The sequence below is a fragment of the Patagioenas fasciata genome, chromosome 8 (genome assembly GCF_037038585.1).
Source record: "Patagioenas fasciata isolate bPatFas1 chromosome 8, bPatFas1.hap1, whole genome shotgun sequence".
In the NCBI taxonomy this organism is placed as follows: domain Eukaryota; kingdom Metazoa; phylum Chordata; class Aves; order Columbiformes; family Columbidae; genus Patagioenas; species Patagioenas fasciata.
The window spans coordinates 41,239,133-41,260,000 of NC_092527.1; positions in this window are offsets into that span (position 1 = coordinate 41,239,133).

Below are 20,868 nucleotides of genomic sequence, written 5' to 3' on the forward strand. Positions count from 1 at the left end.
TGGACTCCCAACAAGATAAACACACACATCCCAGGAGACATTTTAAAAAAAAACAAAATCAAAATCCACCCAAAACCCAGACTCTGACATTGAAGTTCTCATATTTTATTTCTATATGTGCTTTCTAGAGTGTTAATTTTTGGTTTTTTACAAAGTTTTAACAATTGTAACTCAGACCTGTTACTTTTGTTTTGAAGCATCAACCAAATATCATTATAAAACTTATTCAACTTATTCAGTTTAGTTATCTTGTATACACATGTTAAAAGAAATCAATGGATACTATTGAGCAGTATATTTTCTACACTGTATTTGCCTTACCAGTTAATATAGTGTCATACTAATAGTATAAGAGATGTTCAAACGTCAATGATTCAGCACTGAGCAAGAAGCCCTTGGAGTACCGAGATCAACTTTCAATACAGTTTGCTGGATTTGCCCACCTGTAAGTATGTCTGGTGGATTTTACCTGCATAAACATGTTCATCTCTCATTAATTTCCATAGGCTGGAAAACGGCCCTTCCAAAGAAAGAAATCTCAGTATCCCTAATGAGGGACCAATTCCCAAGCCCCACAGCATCGCCAAATGATATTTGGCAGAGACGTGTCTTTGGGGGAGTTTATTTCTCCATGCAGCACAGCACTGGCACTATGCAAGGGCTGCAATTCTCTTTAATACATTTTCCTTTCACGAGTGCAGACAATTTTGGCCTCCCTACCATGTACTCCTGCCTGGGAGCAAAAAGCCCGAGGTAACGCGGCCTTTCTCGCTCCCCCAGCCCTTCTACACAGCTGCAGATATCAAAGAAAGTCAACAAATCACCATTCAAAGCACAGAGAGTGGGGAGGAAAAAAAAGTACATTCCCCGTGCTGGCCTGGCTTGCAGATTAAAGGTAATCTAGTAATAAGGACCTACCAGATGGTAATTAATAAACGTAGTTTTCCATATCTGATTTACCTGTCACGTAAGAAGAAATTTCCCAGGGCAGGAAGGTCTGTTTTACATGAGTTTAAGTGTTTCCCTTTTTAAGAATAATCAGTTCAACTCGATGAAATCTGAAGTCTTTTGTGTGAGCCGTGCAGATGCTGAGGATGGGCTTTCACCTCTTCTTCTCCACAGGAGCTTTACAATTATCCTGAGGAAAACAAGCCAAGGTCCTTAAGCCCCTGGTAGCATCACACCAGGGAAACAGGTGGAGCTAGACCATAAAGAACACTGAAAATCTCTGTTCTCTGCAATTCAGTAATACAGATTTTTATTTATTTTTTAAGGAAAAAATAAGGGGGAGTCATGTCTTGAAGGAACAGAGGGAATTAAACATAAATAGTTAAAACCAGTGAAATGGAAGGAGGGAAAGACCCAGACTGGAGGGCAGGTTCCCCCATCCACACCATCCAGCAGATTCCCTTGGTGAGCATCAGATCGAGTTCTCCAAGGACTTCTCCAGCCACCCTCCCGCGTGTGAACACGGACAAGGCGACAGCAGCGCTGGGACACAACAAATAAATAAACAGAGAAATAAATACATTTCTAAATAAAAACAGGGAATTTATGCATATTTATAGACGTTGTAGGGATTATGTGCCTGAAAAAGAAAAAGCCAAAGGGCAGCTGAAAATATCAACAGGTTTATTTGGTTTTGCAATCCTGCCAACTATAAGGCTAACTCTTAGCTTAGCTAAAGACAATTCCTAACCCTGACAGTGAAAAACAAAGAAGGACAAATGCTTCCTTTTCCAAATTAAACAACTCTGAGTAACACACTTTTTGATATTAAGAAAACCCTTTGGGTTAACAGTCTGGCTTATTCATTTTGCACACAGAAATACATATTTTCCTCTATATATTCAACAGGACCCACACGAATTGAAGATAATTTGGGGAGACTTTCTTCTTAGTAACTGGATTTAAATTTTAAATCTTGTGCGACCATTTCCCGAGTTTTCTATGAAAAAGCTTTCTATAAATACTTAGAAATAAAATCATTAAAATGTTAATACAATCTATACAATCAAACCTGCTGGAGACTGGGTCAAAACCAAACCACAGAAAAGACCCTTTCTTCAAACAAACTGGAATTAATTTTCCTTTTAAAATGTCAGTACGATCTTTTGCTTTGATTCAGTTACATCTAGAGCGATTCTACACAATGAAAGGAAAGAATGAGTATAAACATTTTCAGTATGACTTCAGGGTTCTAGATACCCATATCTTTATGAAAACTCTTTTTCCTTATGGCACAGGTCTGCATCATTAAAGACCTTGCTATGAAATAATGGGAAATCGGGGAGAGAAGAGGAACAAGCGTGGTAACCCTGGAAAATTCACTTAATTAGAGAGACACAAAATGATGTGTCCATCTACTGCTGTGTAGATAAATAGATTACTCAGGTAAAAAAGAAGAGAAGAAAAAGAAGAGTCACTGACATCTGTGGAGAGCTGACACTGTACTTTCAGACCACAGATTATTTATGAGAAATGGTACTTTGCAAGAGTATCTGCTGCTTAAAATACTGGGAGATGTTGTATTCAGAAGGCAGCGTTGCACCACAGTGGTGCGTGCTTTTAACATACACCTGCACAACATACAAGAAATTTAGTGATTAATTTATGATAAATACATGTAGGCAGCTTCTAATATCTGGTGTTTCCCACATCAGAGAAATCCAATTTGGCAGATATGCATTAACCATGAATTAATTCCCTGTGATTGGGACTGCCACCCCCTGTAGAGCTTCCTGACCATGGGAAGGAGCAGAAGACCAACTCTCCACTTCTACCAGGGCTGGGACAGCATCTGCAGCCTGGTGGCCACATCAAGGTGGGGTTTTGCCTTATGAGTGACTCTAAATACATGTGGTGGGAGATGGCCTTGATGGCAGAGATGAGTGGTCACAGCTGAGCCCAACCTCCTGCAGAGCTTCAGCTGGAAGGACGGAGCCAATGGCTCGAATGCAAACGTTCATGTTTAATTTTTGTGGCTTTATTCCACGGTAGGTTACATTCCTATATGGCATGTTTTACGTGTATCTGAAAAGCTCGGGTTCTCTCCTTACACCATGTTTTGTTTGGATGTGACCCATTCTCCAATTTTATGATAAAATGAGAACATAATTCACATATTAGCATTTCAAAACCTGTACAGCTGCAAAATGAGTAAACAGTGGAGTGAGTAATCATTACTAATCTGCACTGGAGAAAGAGGAAAAAAAGAGCACATCATAATTTTGTGATGTGCTAAACCAAAAACTATGTTTTGCACTTCTTAAAACATCTCAAATTCTTTTTTTTTTTCTAATCTGTGTTTTAGAGGTGAAAGAGAAAAATCTGTCTCTCAGCTGAACGAATCTCAAATAAATTAATATCCTTTTTCATACGAATTTGTTTGGGGAAACTTGAAACTGTAGCATAACCTATTGATTACATTATTTGAATTAAGTTTTAGAAATCCTACAGCTGTTTGCTGTCAAAATTTAAACCTACTGTCTATTTTCAGCTGTGCACTTCATACACGTTTCACCTGGTGACTCAATAACATTTTAATATAAAAGTACATGATCACGGAACATATGTTCAGTGTTCACATGAAGCTTAATAGCGACAGAAGTGGTAACAATTAACAGTTCTGTTTTTCTGGGTATTCGGGGTCCAAGTTTAAAGTTTTTCCTGGGCTGCTTCCAAAAAATCTTTGTTCCCTATGCCTTGACCTTTGAGGAGTTCGGAATCAATGAGCCGCGTTGCCTTCCATAAGGGTGTCAAGTGCAGAATAAAAACCCGCGTCACATCATTTTTCACCGCGGCCAGATGAGGTCTGAGTGAAGGAACAAGGAACAGGAAAGCAAGAACATCTGAAAAATTGACTCTGCAAGCTGGAATGTGATTCTGCAATAAGGGGCAACTCTCCTATTTTTTTTGCTCTCTCCTTTTTTTTTGCTAGAGTAGGCAGGTTGCAGACAGATCTGGGTCTCAGCCTCCCACCCCCCAGGGCCCCCGTGTCAAGGAACAGTGATAGAGCGCCGTTCATTTATGCAACATCTGTAACGCATATAGCAACGTATTAATAGCTCAATATGCCAATCTGCCACTGTGCATTTTGACCTAGCGGGGACCAGCAGCATGGAAGGTCTGTAAGGCAGATGTGGGAATGGCAGCGGCGGTGGAAATTAAAGGCAGACGCGAAGAGTTTTGCACAAAGCATTGCGGAGCGGTAGTTCTTCTGGAAGAGGCAAACGCTTCCAGCTCAGTTAGGAGGTTAATAGAGCTAATCTTCTGTATCACTATTATTTATAACATGTTGTTGGACTTAATGTTTATGACGCTCAAGCTGTATAGTGCACATCCAATTATGTTTTCTTACAGCCATGGAGGGTTTTATGAAAAGGAATATTGAGTGAATGCTTTATTGCTGAAAAATATTGTATTGGTTAGAAGGGAAGCTAATCCAATAGGAGGTAAAAACAGTAACAAAGGCTACAGCAAATACGAGATGCTTTAAATTCATTGCATGACATTCTCACCCTAATTATTAGCCCACACTGGGAATAAAAACAGCACCCTCATCTTCACGTTATTATTTTTTTTTCTTTTCCTCATTTTTATTGCACATTTACATAAGACTTGTATGCCTTGTACTTCTTCCAGGCATGCTTATAAGGTTTCTTTTAACCCTTTACTTCTCTTTTCCCAGCCGTGTAGAAACTCTAATTTACACCCGCGGGGGCGGTGGGAAGCAGGTGGCAACTGGGGTGGAGGTGGCCAAGCCACGGTGGGAATGGAGGTGGCTGGAACTTGAACAAGAGCCCAGCGGTTCAGACCACCATCCAGCCTCAGCCCCCTGAGTCCCATGGGTCTGGAAAACTGGAATGGAAAATTGTTGAGGAGCAACTTTTTTTTTTTCGGTAAGATTTCCAGTATTTCCTGCCTTTAATTGGATCAGAACTATTGCAGGAGCAAATCTCATGGTATGGGGGGCCAGCCCCACGCCTGGCAGCAGAAATGTCCAGTGGACAGCTGAGTAAGGAGAGAAAAGAAAAGTATTTGAAAAATGCCAGAGCTCTCATGAAAGACCGTTGTTTTTACAGCTAGGGAGAGGAGAAAGAATGAAGTGGGTTTTTGTGGTTTTTACTTTATGCTTAATATAAGGAGAGTTAAAGAAAGTATGACTGAAGAAAAAAGAGGGAAGAAAGGAAGATTAGTCAGTTAATAAAGGAGATTTATGTTAGTGACGGTAGGTAGGCAAATTGCACTGCTAAATGGGGTATGGACTTCTTTTATGTGGACAAGAGAATTTATCAATTTTATTTAACTGAAACTGCACCATAATCGTGTCCTCGGGTCCGCGGCTGGAGGAGACACCCATGTCACAGAGGAGCAGGTCTGGGACACCCATCCTGCCCAGTGGGCCCTGCAGCCAAAACTCGGGCAGGTTGGGAACGCTGCGGTCTTCGGCATATTTTTTCCAACAAAGATTTTTGCTGTGCAAGTGCAGATTAATGGATAACATTTCATACTGCACTTTCAAGCAATGTTTAGGATTTTTTTCATAATCTGTATCACACGTTGGAGGTGCACACGGGATGCTGTGGCAATTCTGCTTTTTCAATGAGCAGCTCAGGAGACTTTGAGGACTCAGCAAGGCCACCTGACACAGCTGCTCAGAAGCCTGAGGAGATCTTGGTTGGTGTTGAATGCAGTCTTTCCTATCATTGTTGAACAGACTGGGTAAAAAAATGTAACTGTGTGAAGCATGGGCAGATGGTTGGTGTCTGTCCCATGTCCAACTGTCCTGCGTGAGCGTTTCTTCCCAGCGTGCTGGAAGGCATCTGTGTAACCAGCAGCTGATGGATTTCCTTGGAAGCATTCATGTTTTGAGCTCGTATTATATATGTTCCTGGTTATATGTGAATTCCTTATAACACATGGCTTGTTCTGTAGAAAGCTCTGTATCACTTTATTAAATTCAGTGTTTCCAGCAGGAATTTAGCTCCTCGTGTTACAGACGATGAGACCTGATGAACTGCTATGAATGTGCAACCTGCCTGAAGTTGAGAGGGCTCCTACTGCAGCACAGGATTTGCCATAGGGTGCCCAATCTAGGACAGAACCTTCAAGAGAAGCCTTTTCCACCGGCCGTGTGGCTGTGGCTTCATGTCTCTCTAAGACCTGACACAGGTGTAGCTGCAGAATCAGAGTCTGAAGGAAGAATCAGAGCAGAACAAAATATAGTTATTCCTCTACGGACAGAAATAAATAATACTCTGTGGCTGGTATTTCATTTATCATTTACGCACTTGAATCTATGCTCACCTAAATCCTATACATATGTCCTTAAATGCCTGCAGAAATCTCAGATTTCTCCTTTTCAATTACAGGTACCATACAAAGTCTGCTTTGTATTAAAAAAAAAAAAAAAAAAAAAGGAGTATTTAAAAAAAAATGCATTCTTTCTCAATCCCTAGGCCATTTAGCACTTCAGAAAATTATTAGAGAAGTGTGTTTTGCAAAGCAAAAAATATCTCACTCTCAAAAACTCGCCCTCTTTTCCAGTGTCTTCTGAGAAAGCATCACAAGCAAACACAACATCAGAGCAAAGAGTGGCTGAGGGGGCAGAAGAGGCTCAGATGTCTGCAAAACATGAAGGTGGGACCAGAAGAACCAGGAAAACAAATGGTGACAATTTGGGATGACCAAAGGTTGAACAGCCCATTTTCTTGTTGAATCTGTAAATGCACTTAAGTTGGCTAAGGAGAAAAAAACGTGAAGCCTTAGTTTTGAGAGAAAATTCAGTGTCTGCTCTTCAGATAAGGCTGGGGTTAAGGCTCAGAAGGAGGGTAGGAAGTTGGCTGACTTGGTTTGTGGCTGGACACAGGGACATTTAGTGACCTTATTGCTAGATCTTCTTTACCCTCGCAATGGATTTACATTTTGAGGATATGAAAGTATTTACTTTTTGAAGTAGATGTATGTGATATATGACCCAAGCTAAGTGAAAATTATGAGCAGGGTCTGAAACAAAAGGTGAATTTAAGCTGAATTTAACAATTGGACCTAGAGAGCTGAAGTGATATGAGATTCATCTGAAGTTGAGTCATTTCTGGGAGATAAGGCTTGATTTGTCTCAGACTGAGTGTAATATTAAAGTTGGGATTAAGCTCTGAAAAAAAGGGTGTTCCAGAGCCCATATTTTTACTGTGTATGTCCATAATAGAAAACTAAATTGTAAACAGGCAGTAGAATGAGTTTAAAGTTGATTTAATTCGTCCAGAATTACGGAAGATCTGAAGGACAAGATTAGAAAATGACATTGGGGAAAGTAAAAAAAGTCTAGGAGACATATTTCTATTGTTCTACTCGCACAGGTTAAGAGCCAAAGAAAAACAATGCTGTGGGAATTTTACCTAACCTGACGGAGTTTGGGTCTGTTGATAAGAACAGATTACACTTTGGAAAAAGAACAATTAAAGACCTAGTTGTACTCCTGGGTATTCTCAGGCATTGAAAGATAAACTGGGTAATCTACTGAGAAGACTGGACTAAGAATTGCCTTAAAGTACTTGTTTAGTTAGAGGACAAATGTATTTGAAATTACTAAGAGTGGGGTCAGGGCTATTTAGAGGCGCTCTCTGTTCCTCCCCATCACTTACAGCATTCAGAAAAATGGGGCCTTATTATCATGAAAACTCAAACTCCACAATGATTTTGAACTATCTCTGCTTTGAGATGCTCAATGAAACTGATTCTGCAGGGAAGTGTTGTTGCACTTTGGATTATCCAAAGGTCAAATATTCAGAACAATGTGATAGGAAACATAGTGCTCAATTTAATGGCATAACATTTAATAGGAGAGGAAAGATATTCTAATCTGGAAGACTCTACCATCTAAAAGATTAAGAAAAAAGAAAAATCAAGGAGAATGCCCAAACCTCTGTGCCCCAAACAGTCTGTGCTGTTTCATAGCACTATATGGGGGAAGCACTCAGGACAAAAGGTACCAGGCATTCAGGAGGTCCAGTGGGGTCCCTCCAACCTGAGAAGCTGTCATCTTCGGGTTTCTGGAATAAGTCTCTGTTTGTCCATGAGCGAGCGCAACATATAGCACTTTATTTTTAATTCTGACTCCTCCTAAATCAGACTCACTTTTGCGAGTTTTGATTCCTTTGCAGATCCTCTGTGTGGACCCTCTTTGTCTGAAATTTAGTGGGGTAGCAAAACAGAAGAGGATTCAGAATGATTTTTTGCTTTGTCGGTAGATTCATCACATTCCAGATGTGGCTCCACCTCACGGCAGCCAGGCCATGGAGAACACGATCCATTAACGACCAGCAATGCCTGTTATGTTGACTCTTAAGCAATATGATCTTGTATTCAGTGCCTCCAAATGTGGAGTAGAACACTCAAATGTTCCAGAATAAAATGATGAATCTGAATTGGTGGACGTTGAGTTTCAAGCTATGAAACATAGGGGCCAGTTTGGAAAGTCAATGTTACCTGGAGATCCTGCTCACAGAGTAAATTACTTCAAACCTACTATAAAATGTTGGTGAAATACACTTGTCTGCATAGCACTAACTTCAGGTTTGTAAAAGTTTTATCGGTCTGTCATCTATTTTATATCAGGAAATGATGAAGGAACATGGGTGTGTAATGCAGGGTATCGGCTGCCATCCCACTACAGAACAAAACAGTCAGCTACACCTGTGCCAACCATATTACTAAGCACAGAAAATCTTTAGAGAAGATAAACTTGTTTTTCACTAATTTCAATAAGCATTAAAAGCTGAGCTGTAAAACATCTCCATTTCCTCCTCCTCTACATATTGTGGCCTGCAAACACACGGCCGTATCGGAGCTGGGCAGTCGGGGGGTCCCCATGGGTTACGCTGGGCCACTCACCCCACTATAAACAGGAACCTCCAGCAACACCAAACAAATCCAAACAAATCAGGCTGCCAAGGGGTTTTTTTTCTTGTCTTTTTTTTTTTTTTTTGTTCCTAACTTTCCCATAAAAAGATTCAGGTAAATGTAGCATGACGAGCCAATTTAAGCCAATTTCAAAGTTATTTGAGTAATTGGTTATTAAGATAACACTCTCAAATTTCAATTCAGCAATTATCCTCTTAAAGATACAGAATGTAAGTATAGGAGGAAAAGTGTATGCATTAAAGCTACAGAGGCCCTTTAAAAAAAATCAAATGTGTAGGCATTTGAAAAAAGCATGTAGCTTCTAATCTCATTGAACTGAGACATATCTCCTAACATGTGCAACCCTTCTATGTTGAAAGCAAGTGTTTCTAAATTTTGGAAATGGAGTTGACTATTATTAGTGCTCATAAAGATTAAGAGGCTAAGTGAAGACCCTCCTTTTAATATATGTAAGCTCCTTACCCATAAGTTAAGAACCACAAGGGGACAGAACATTGTCTTCCCACAAGGCTGCACTGCAGACTGATGCAGAGTGTGATGATGGAAATAATGGCTTTGGCAGAAGTCCTTGGTTTGGAGCCAATTTCTCCATCCTAATGAATGGTGGAATTACCACAGAAAAGCTTTACAGTTAAAAAAAAAAAAAATAAAAAAAAAAGAAAAAATTAAAAAAAAAAAAAAAGGAAGAAAAAAAGAAGAAAAGACAAAAAATGTGCAGCTTATTCCCAGTTAATCAACTCCGTAGGATGGATGGCCATGACCAATTATTATTCCCAGATACTACTGGTTAATCACCAAGCGCATAGCTAAAAGGACTTGTGTTAGCTACTTGGCTGCTGAAAGCTATAGTGTAGGATCTGCAAATGTTCACCAGCAGATTAACGTTATGCAAATGCGGGAAAGTTTCCTACGCTAGCAAAGTTGCCTTTCAGGAAGGTGAAGTGGTTTTTTATCCTCAGAATGGCACTGGATGCTGCTTAAGGAGAGTTATTGACAGCAAGGTGCCGCACGTGTTCGCGCCGGCTCCACATCCTGCTCACCGTACGATGTCCTCAGCCTCTGCTCAAGGCAAATAACCCCTTGGAGAAGCGATAGTATCAGCCAAGTACAGAAACTCAATGTACCCTTTGGCTGTCTCGCCTTGAATTGCAATTGTTGCTGTAAACCAAAGGAAGCAACGATGCAAAACCAGGGGTTACGTATCATTTTCTGCCTTCTCACTGGAGACCTGGGTAACAGGAGACATCAGAGAGAAAGGGAAGAAAGCGAATCCCAGCGGAGCAGCAGTCGGGGCTTATTCAGGCTCGCAGGCCAGCAAAATGCAAAGGACCAAATGAGACTGAACGGGAAAGAATACGAAGCTGTGCCTGATTTGCTCCTGCTGAAAGTTAATATACTTCCACTGGAAATTTCCGTGGAGCTAAGCCAACTTTCTGCAGCTGAATATCTGACTCTTTTGTGTTCAGATCAGTTATAATAATTAAGGATATATTAAGACAGCAGAGAGTACAGCGTAATCAGGACTAGGAAAAATACTTCAGAGTTATTTTAGCTTTAGCCTTTATATTTATTTTTTGTGACTGAGATTGTTCAAATAATATGTCTCCAGGGGACAGAGTAGAAATATAGATTCTAATTTGAATATAGATAAACACTGGATTATATGTCACAAAATATGCTGGTGTAGCATATGCAGTACATGCTACATGTTAACACCAAGTATTACGTAACCACAGCACCAAGCCAACTTACTTTTACCGTGCTAATGTATTTTTTACCTCCAAACATTAATATTTTTATATCTATATATATGTACTGCTACAATGCCATATTCTCAGGTTTTACAGTTGCGCTGCGTTTTTCTGGCACAGGTTACAATGGAGGAAAAATGCCAACTGGAACATGTCAAAAAACAAGATCATAAGGTTTCACTCAAGTTGCTTAAATTATTATGTAGGAGGTATATTATCGACCTTTTAATAAAAACCTTTACAGTCTCCATGGCAACACTTTTACATTGACATATAAAAACATAAATGGCAAAAAAATGTTGTAAAAAAATGAATCTAGTGTCCTGATCATGAATTCGAGAGTGCTTTTGCTGTGCGGCGCCTTGTCTTCCCTCCGGTATGCAAATGCAAGTGCTCGATGATGATTCATTAATTGAGCATCTTATTGTAATGTGGGTAGTAAACTGAGGTATTTGAGTGGTTTAATCCTAAAATAGCACTTACTGTTCCTGTAATGCAGCCTCCTACCTACTTTTAAACCAGGACAGCACATTAGTGCATTTGGACTCAAGTTAAATGCACAGGAGCTGGAGCAACACTCAGAAGCACTGGCTCATAAAAATTGAAGCTCCTGGTTTTCTTTTTACATCAAATAAGAGACTTTCATCCTGACTAGGCTGAACTTCCAGGAGCTTGAAGTCTTTACAAGAGAGGACAATCCTAGAGCAGCCTCAGCCTGGTGAGCTGGAGCCTGATCAGGTTTGGGAAGGGCAGGAATCCCCCAGCACATCATTTGCTATAAGGATCAGTCTGTCTTGATTGGAATTCCAGAGCTCTCAGCTGTGCTCCGCTGACATCCCCCCAGCATCGCTGACATTTACCAGCCATACGCAGTTTATACCATTCTCAGCTCCAGAGGCCAGACGAGACGCAAAGACATTAGAATTCTGATTATATAATACAGACAAAGAAGTTTGTGGTGTTAAAAGAGGAGAACAATAAAAACAGCCCAGAGACTGTTTTCCAAGATGCACAAACACTTTCTCAGTTTAAGCACAGTACTAAATGTGCTTTTATTTACAGATAATTCTCTGGCACCGTTCACTTTAATCTCTCCGTTTCTCCTTTAATCAACGCAGAATTGTGCAGGCGCTTTCTTTACATGAGTACACATGAAGAGGTTTTTAGAGGAGCCTGAAGAAATAAAATTGTCAATGTTTACTAAAATAAAACCAGTTCCAAAAGAAGCACTGGTCAAATATCAGTTAATGATACATTTCTCTATTCTTACACAAAGAAAAAGACCAAAAAAAATTCTAAAAGTGAATCACTGAGCTTTCCACCAATTTGAAAGTTAAAAAAAATTGGGTGATTAGCACATCATAGTTTTAAAAAATTCATATGAAGCATCTTCATCAAAAATCTCATATGAAGAGTCTTCATAGACGGATAGATGTTGCTTTCTGAATGCAATAGATTATGCAGGTGAATCATAAAGGTTTAGGTTCCTTACAAACTCAGTGAAATTATTGAGTGCCTTTGCACACTCTTCAGCAGCATCAGAGAGGGTTCAGGATGAAACAACTAAACAGATATTAACTTTTAAATATCATTTCAAACCAAACAGCTGTCCTCCCATATGCAACATAAGTAGGATATTTACATATGTATAGATACAACATATATATAAACACACACACTCTAGTCATCCAAACACATTTTTCATAGCTTTTCTTGCAGCTCTTATCTAATACAGTTGATGTGATGATTTTCAGCGACCTCAGTTGCTGAATCAGACTTGAAGGGGACATCCCAGATTTTCATCCCTGGACAGTTTGGCAGTGCTTAGAGCTTTGTGTTAATAACTAACACTGCAAAGAAAACTGAGTTTCACTAAGTGCTCAGCACCAGTTCTCTAAATACCAGAATCTCCCTAAAGTATCTCAAATTCATCTTGGCCAGGCTCACAGGAAGAAATAGGTAAATGGAGTAGGTTACGCTGAAGTGATCGTTGAAATGAATGCAGAAAAGTGTTGAAAATCTGGAGAGTGTATTGTCCAGTCTCATACAGGGGAAAGGGGAAAAAAGCCAAACCAAACCAAACACCCCTGTTATTCAAACCCAGAAAGATCAGTGGAATATATAAAAATAAATAAATAAATAAAGTTTATATGCACAAACATAGAGATCCTTTGCAGGAGGTCACAGGGCAAACATCTTCCTTCAGGCTCCAACCTCCAGCTGATGCTCGGTGAAAATCTGTCTCTAAGATAAAATAGCGCACAATTTCTTCAGTCGTATTTGTAGTTTCTATTCGTTAGAAAGATACCACTGTGTGTTTGGAAAAAGCACAGGTTGGCTCTTGTGTTCAAGATGTAACTCATGAAAGCCTGCATTTTCCACAATCTTAGTAACTATTACCGAAACTCATAAGGACATTTTGCACATGTAAGTCAAGAGCCCTTTATTTGTTTGAAGGACTGAACTACAATATAAAGACATTCCCACCTGGCAAAACACATAGAATTCTATAAAGTATGATTTGAAAGGAAAACATGGATATTTTGGCTGTTTTAACTAGTTGCATTTTTTTCAGTTGTCCACTTACCTACATTTTACCTTTTTATATGTGTGTTCTCTGCTGAACACAACCTAAAATACGCTTCATCTGGGAGATGCTGACAGATGGATCTTGCTGTCCCCACTCACGGGGGGCGACAGCCTTGTTCTTCATCCCACAGAGCTGGATGCCCCTGGTATCACCGGGTGACCACCCACGGTGGCAAGTCCTGCCTCACTTCGTGGCTATCGGATTTCTCCCAGTTGTATTCCACCTTTTCCTTTGCTCTTCTTTGCCTGGAAGCAACACGGGAAATATTCTTCCTGCAGAACTGGCCAAGAAGTCAGAGGGCACAGCAGAGGGGCTGAGCTGGCAGGCTGCAAGCATCTATTTTGTTTTTATTCAGCAGGGACAGAGCTGCAGCCTCAGGTTCTTCCCCAGGGTTTGGTGGTCACTTGAGCAAACAACCCGCCAGTAGCTCTTGTAGGAGTCACACGTCATCTCTCTTGTTCTTCAGTCCCATTATTCCCAACACAGCCCGTGGCTTGTATCCACAACTTGGCCCTTAGCTCTGATCTTTATGGTTGTGGGGCCAACAAAAACGTGCCAACATTTTTGGCAAAGTTTCCTGCGGTGTTTGTGCAGACCTCTGCAGGTCATTAACCTTACATCACGGGCGATAAGAGGCTGGGCATTGCAAATGTATTTGCATGGTCTCCAAGGCTCAGCCCTTGTCAATCCAAGCGTCTGATGCCAGCACAACATCAGTCAAATGAAGGATCCTCTCTTTCATCCTCCTGAACGAAGCAAAAACATTGGATTGTGATTGCAACAAAGGAAAAAGAACCAGTAAAAGAAAGAAAACAAAAGGAAAACTGCCAAGGAAAATTGCTGTGAACCTCCAGCCCCTCCAGCACATCAGAGTGGCCACCAGAGCTTCCTGAGCCTCCCCCATGTCTCACACCTGCTCCTGCCTTCCCAGGAGCTCCTCACCTTCTCCTTCCCCAGGCATGACGGTGCTGCCACTGCAAATCCACTGCCCACCCTGCCAGACTTATCTGGAGATGGTTCCAGAGCTGGAGATGAACACCCAAAGCAGGTTAGAAATCCTAATTTTTCTTATAACAGCCTGCACTTTTTTTCCTCACATTTTGCCTTCAGACACAAGGAGGGACCCATTAGAGTGTCTGTACTTCAACACCAGTCATCTATTAAATTTTCCCATAAATTCAACATCCATCTAGGAAAGGTTTATTCTTCATACTGGTGTCTCTGAGAAATGTAACGTGGCTTCGGGGATGAGTCCCATGATAATTTTGTATATACTTTTTTAAATAGCTGGAATAATTCCTGAAAAAAAAGCCTCACATTCATATACGCATGTTCAGCATTACAAAAAGAAAAAAAGTTCAGTGAAGTTTATGATGTGGCCACAAGGCCAAGAGACACAAAAAATATCCACTTGTTCCATAACAGTAGCAGAATTCAAAATGCCCCAAATGTGAGATTTTGGGAATGCACCATACCAGCTCAGTCACCTTCTCTCTTTCTTCCCTGACAAAACCCCGGATGGGAAGGCGATCCTGCAGAAGGGCTGATGGATAGAAACAGTTTATAAACCTGGGTGCTGTTGGGGGCAGTTACAGTTTTTGCAAATTAATATGGGACAGTTGCTTCCTGATCTCTCACTTTGAGGGGTATTTGATCAGCTGGCCAAGATTCATTTTCCCATTTCGGAGGTAGCCCAGCAGCCTGGTTGATGCTCAGCTAGAGCCAAGAACAAGTTTTCAACAGGTTATCAGCTGGGGGATTTTGGTTTTCGGAGAAAGGGGGAAAAAAAGCTAAACCGGATCTTTTAACTTTTTAAATATTGGTTTTTTAGATAATCCAAAGGATTTTGGTATTCCTCCTAACAAGTCAAGGTAAACTTCCACGAATTTGAGACTTTCAGTGAATTGTTATGCTTATAAATTCACATCTCTGTGACTCTGTGCCTGAACCAAATAGAAAACAAGGTAACTGAAAAAAAAATGAATGGCAGCAGTAAAAGGCTACTTTAATGCTTAATAGTTTATCTGATCACCACCAGCATCTCAGCCCTTTCTGAGCAGTAATGCGGGAAATTTTAATTTATTATACTGTTGTAGGAAACTGGTTGGCACATGCGAGTCTGTCAACATGTTCTCAGTGCATGGTTGGCTGTTATAGGTCATCTCCAACTTCATTTTACACCTTCTCCTGACACCGAATCTGATCGTATAAACCCTGCAGGTAATAGTCAACATACTTAAGTGAGTTCCAAAAGTATCTGCTAGATCAAGTTGTCCCAGATTTGAATTTCCCTGTGAAGAAACAAGAAGTTTTTATCCCACTTCACCCCAGCTTGGATGTGGTTTTTATCCTCAGCAACAAGACCCATGTTCACCAGCCCTAAATCACAGGACTGCATATTTCTCCGCATGTGTATGTGTTTGTGTCTGTGATTTCCCAATATTCCTGGCTACTGCATTCAGAGCCATCGAACCGTGCGGCAGAACCGCGTGTAACAAAACACTGACGGCATCTGGGTTTTTTTGGACACGTGTCTTGGCACGAAGCTGCTCTTGAAGTGCTGGATTCTCTCCGCACAGTTTGGAGACCAGCGTGCTTCCAGTGGAGCTGGAAACCTGTAACCACTCATGTCTTCTGCTGGGTATTTTGTTATAGTTTAGCACTGTTTGGGCGCTAAAGCTAAAAATAAGGGGGGAAACCTAAGAAAGAACAGATGTTAATACTGGAATATTAGAGCTCAGAGTTATTATCACAGTTTGGGGAGCTATCTAACAGGCCTTTTTAGACAAAATATGGCCTGAAAGTGGCATGAAAGCAAGTGTATTAAATATTGTGAAACCAGTTTCCCCTTTCCCTGCTCCTCCAAATTGTGAAATCGCATTTCTCTGGTATCTCGGGTGGCTCCATCCAGCTCCCCGTCCACTGCAACCCATTAGTATTTGGCCACCAGCATCTCCATTTATTGCGCATTTTCCACTGTTCAGGGAAGCAGGAAAATCCAAGAGACATTATCACTGTATAAATAAAAAATACAGTATCACTGTATCAATATAAAACACAGATCTAGATAACCATATCACAGCTTGGCTTCAGTTTGTAAATAAAGCTGGCAAGAACCTTGCACCATTCTGCAGGTCCCCACTGGCTCTCAGCCTGAATTAGAAGCAGTTTTGGGAGTTGAGAGATGCTGTCCTGGTCCTCAGCTGGCTGGGAGGTGATGCTCAAGATGCAGGAGGGGACATCAGCAGGACAGCTGAGATTTCTTCAATATACATGGTGTACCTGCTGTACTGCACTTCTGGATTTCCAAAGCTGGAGCCAGTGAGCAAAAACGAAGACCCCCCAAAGTGGCCCTTTAAGTGTATCAGCATCTGGTTACAATTTCTGATGGCACTGATGGCATATTTCTTCCTTTTTTACCCAATTTTCCATCTATCCGGGTAACCAAAGCCGTGCAGATGGCTTGAAGGAAACGCCAATTCTTTTTTACTTCTGTTGAAATGACTTTCACCCTTCTGCTATCGTATTCTCTGTTACATTTAATTTGTTTTGGTTTAGCACATTTTAGCAGAGCAAACACTTTGTATGTTATGACTCGAACCCATTTCAGAATTGTTAAGGAATTTTTTTTTCCTTTTCACAGTTTTTTTCTAACCTGTCTGCATTCAGCTCACATGCTGGGTTATATTTAAACAGAAGATCAACTGATAATTGCAACACCACTGCTGGCGTTGGTCTAGCAATGAGGCTGCCAGCATTTCCAGGTTGAATTTTGGCATACGACGCTGCGGCCTGGAAGCCAATTTTATTAAAATGAGTAGAGGGAAAAAATCTGTTTGGCCTCTTTTGCTTGATAAGGATATAAAAAGAGAAAAATTTAAAAGAATAAATTAGTGTTGAATATACAGCCCCTGATCTGCAGGTATTTTTGTGATGCCTGCCACTGAGCTGAGGTGTCCAGGCCAGTGTTTGTAACTGGGATCACCCTCCACCAGAGCCAAATTGCCCCAAACAAGGGCATTAACCGCATGTTAATTACAAGCTGGGGCGTCAGGGATGTGCCCAACAAATGTCTGGAGCCAGCTGCCCACTGCCCCACTGAGCCCCCGCACCCCCAGGCATTCCCACAGAGACCAGTGCAGGTAAAACCAACCCCAGTTCACCCCAGAAAATCCCTATTTCTCAGTCATCTCCACTTGCTATTGTTCGAGGGCCTGTATCCCACCACCTCCTCTTGAAAATGTAAAACCACACACCAGCAGAATGCAGATGAATATCCGCACTCGTATAATTTTATATTTAAGCCTATGGGATGGTGATAATTACTGTTTTAGAATGGGATCAAAAAGCACAGATCTACAGAGACTCTTTGAAGTCAATATCTATTTATTATAATTACACAACATTTTCCATCAGACCTGAAAGCATTATCCAGGCATTAATAAATTAAAGTTCGTCAAAGAAAGGCAAGCTTCTCCTGCCACTATTTATACCCATTTTGTAGATGGGCAACCTGAGAAACAAAGGTTTTAGGTGGGACGCCTCTGTGTTCAAGCAGCACCTGGACACAGCTGGTCTGTAGTAGGTGCACTGGACCACAGGCTTTCAAATGACAGCACATTTAGCCCATCAGAGTCACCAGATTCTCCTGAATTTCCACGTATTATCACCTGGTACTTTCCTGTTGGGACATGCCAAAGGTAGAACATCTTGGGATCTAATGAAGCTATTTAGTTAATACAACTAACAGCAATTTATATTTAATATTGCCTTTATCCAACAATGGCACTCATTTAATGATCATGAGTTGTACCGAAACTTTAATTCCAAGCTTTTTACATATATGAAAAGAAGACAGAAGTGAAAATGGGACTCGTACAAGGAGGTTTAGGGAACTGAAGGCCAGTAGCCAAAGCTCCCTATTGCTCACTCCTGTCCTTTAATTCCTGGACTACAGCTTGTCCCTGATGGGTCAGGAAGATGCCAAGTAACACACAGCCACCCAATGGAAATGCGAAACAATTTGGGTGATCTTGTTAACAAGGTATAAAAGTTAGCTTAGCAGTTATTTCAAGTGCAATTTAAAAATGAGATATCGCAGTATTTCCATGGAACGGAAGCAAATGTGGGTCTGAATAGCACGGTGCTGAGCTACAGCCAGTGTATTATTCAAAGTAACTCCTCTGGCAGGAGGGATAGCTTGAGCCAGTGTTTTCTGGAGAACTTTGCACTCAAGCGGTGGTGCCCCAGGGGAGCTCACCACTGGTACATCGCACCGTGCAAGAGCAGAGGACAACAGGACTGTGGTTGATGCACCCAGTGTTGCTCGGCCCCAAACCTGTCCTTGGCCACCCCATCTGCAACGTCAGGGTGCAACAGATGGGGCCAACCTTGCATGGGACCAACGGGAGCTTGAAGAATCTACCTTGGCTCTCGTGGCTGGTCTTAGAGGAAAGCACATGATGTTTTCCTTGGGTTGGCAGAGGACAATGCCTCTCCTCTCATGCTCAACAGACATCCCTGTGCCAGGAGAGGCTTTGGAGCTACCATGGGGAGCAGTGCCAGCAGGGCAATAGTGTCCAGCACACCTTGGATTTTGAACCAAACAAGCCCCTACACCCTCCGAGACAGAGACCCTTAGGAAAGGCTACCACCAACTTCCTCCGCTGTGATTTTTCCTTTTTCATTATGTTTGACATTTTTGAGACTGAGCTTTGTTACAGACTATTAGCCTATGCCAGTAGGCTGGGGAGATAAGACTTCATCAAGCTATAAATCACACAGAAAACGTGTGAAAATGTGAAATTCTGAAGTTGCACCAGCAGCTCTGGTTGGGTTTGCCTGAGCGTTGTGATACTGATTGAATATTTCAAGTGACTCGCGGTACAAGCCAATGTTGCAGCTTGCAGGGAAATGAGTTTGGTGCCTTGTGTCTGCATAGCAACACTATTAAAGTTTTGTACTTAGCATAGTTACTGACTTTGTGGGATCACTGTAGCAAGTTTTAAATGATGCATGAAATGAAGAATTCCTGCCCATCCTAAGGAGAGATAATGCAGATAATAGACTGCCTTGCAATCACAGCTGTGCAGTGTTTTTTTGTTCTGCTCACAGAAATGCCCTCCAAACCCCAAAGTAAGAGTATATACAATACAGTCACGGGGTTTTTTTCCTCATTAGGTTTATGCTAACTATTCTCCCTCTCCCCACTTGTACATATGTTGAAGGAAGGCAATGTGCGGACTACATAGTGACAGAGATGCCCAGAGTCTGCTGCTGAGCTCCAGATTCCTAAGGATATTTGTGCTCTTCTTCACCACGGAGGTGCCACAATAATTTTATAGCTTTTGCCTTTTCATCTCAGACTTTAAACCATCACAGTGGGCAGGTGCAAATGCACCTCATGCCCATGTGGTACAGGACACCTGAACCAGCAAGCAGGATTTTGGTCAGGAAGGATGATTTTGGGCAGCAGACCTCCACGCTTATCTCCAAAGATTCATGCAATCATTCACAAGCCAACAATTCAAACCCAGAGAACAAAATGCAGATACGATACACAAGACCCCACCTTGGCAACACCTACAGTCGAGGTCTGGACTGGGTTTGTGAGGACCAGGAGCACCACTGGTCCCACATCAGCTGTGTGGGTGAATGTACAAATGGACACAAATACGTGCAGTGTTACAGTTAATACAGGTTTTTATCACTCAGGTTGTGTGTCATCCATTTGGGCATTTTGTCATGTCCTGGTTGCTGAAGAAGTCACGTATCAAAGATTTATACTGTCTTGTGCCTTATACTTAAGGAACTTAATTTTTCTTTTTTAAACATCATTTTTTATGTGTGAAAAACTGATAATAAATCACATTATCTTGCTACTCAAGCCTTTGCTTTCTTCTGTGCCCTAGTGAGCATTAAGTGCACTGGCAACACCTATATTGACCCAAAAAACCAGCAAAGGTTCATTTGGAGAAATAAAGTTCTACTGGGTCATTCATTTAAAAATAAAGTCACATATTAAAAACCATCTTGTAGGTAAAGAAGTGCTGCCTCATTCAAAGGGTTAAGTATCTTATGATTTTGTTTTAGTATGTTCACGGCTTCGCACAAATTACTTCGTTAGGTTAATATTTCACAAAAGCAGTTTTTACTTGTCGAAAACATTTTTCTCTACTCCCAAAATATTCTCTCTGAATTCCTCTCTTTGTCCCTATGCTTTCAAGAGTATTTAAGGAAGAAAAATGTGCAATTCCCCCTCAGTAATATATTTCCAGGAGCTGGAAAGGCAGAGGGAGTGAGTCAAAGTTAGTCCCCCGTTGTATTTTCAGCAGTTAAGTCCCATTTTCATTGACACACATGCCTGTCAATTACACTCAACAATATTTATGAAAACAAAGTTATAAAGCAAAGGAAATCAATGTTACTGTTATTGTTATAAAAAATTGCACCTCCTGGTAATCTTATTTGGGGCATTGCTACCAACATCCCCAGCAGTTCCAGAAATGCATTGCTTTCTTCTCATTTCACGAGAAACGCCATTACAAAGGTGCAATTTCGGAAAATAAGTAGGAAAACAGAGCAAGGACTGGAGAGCGTGTC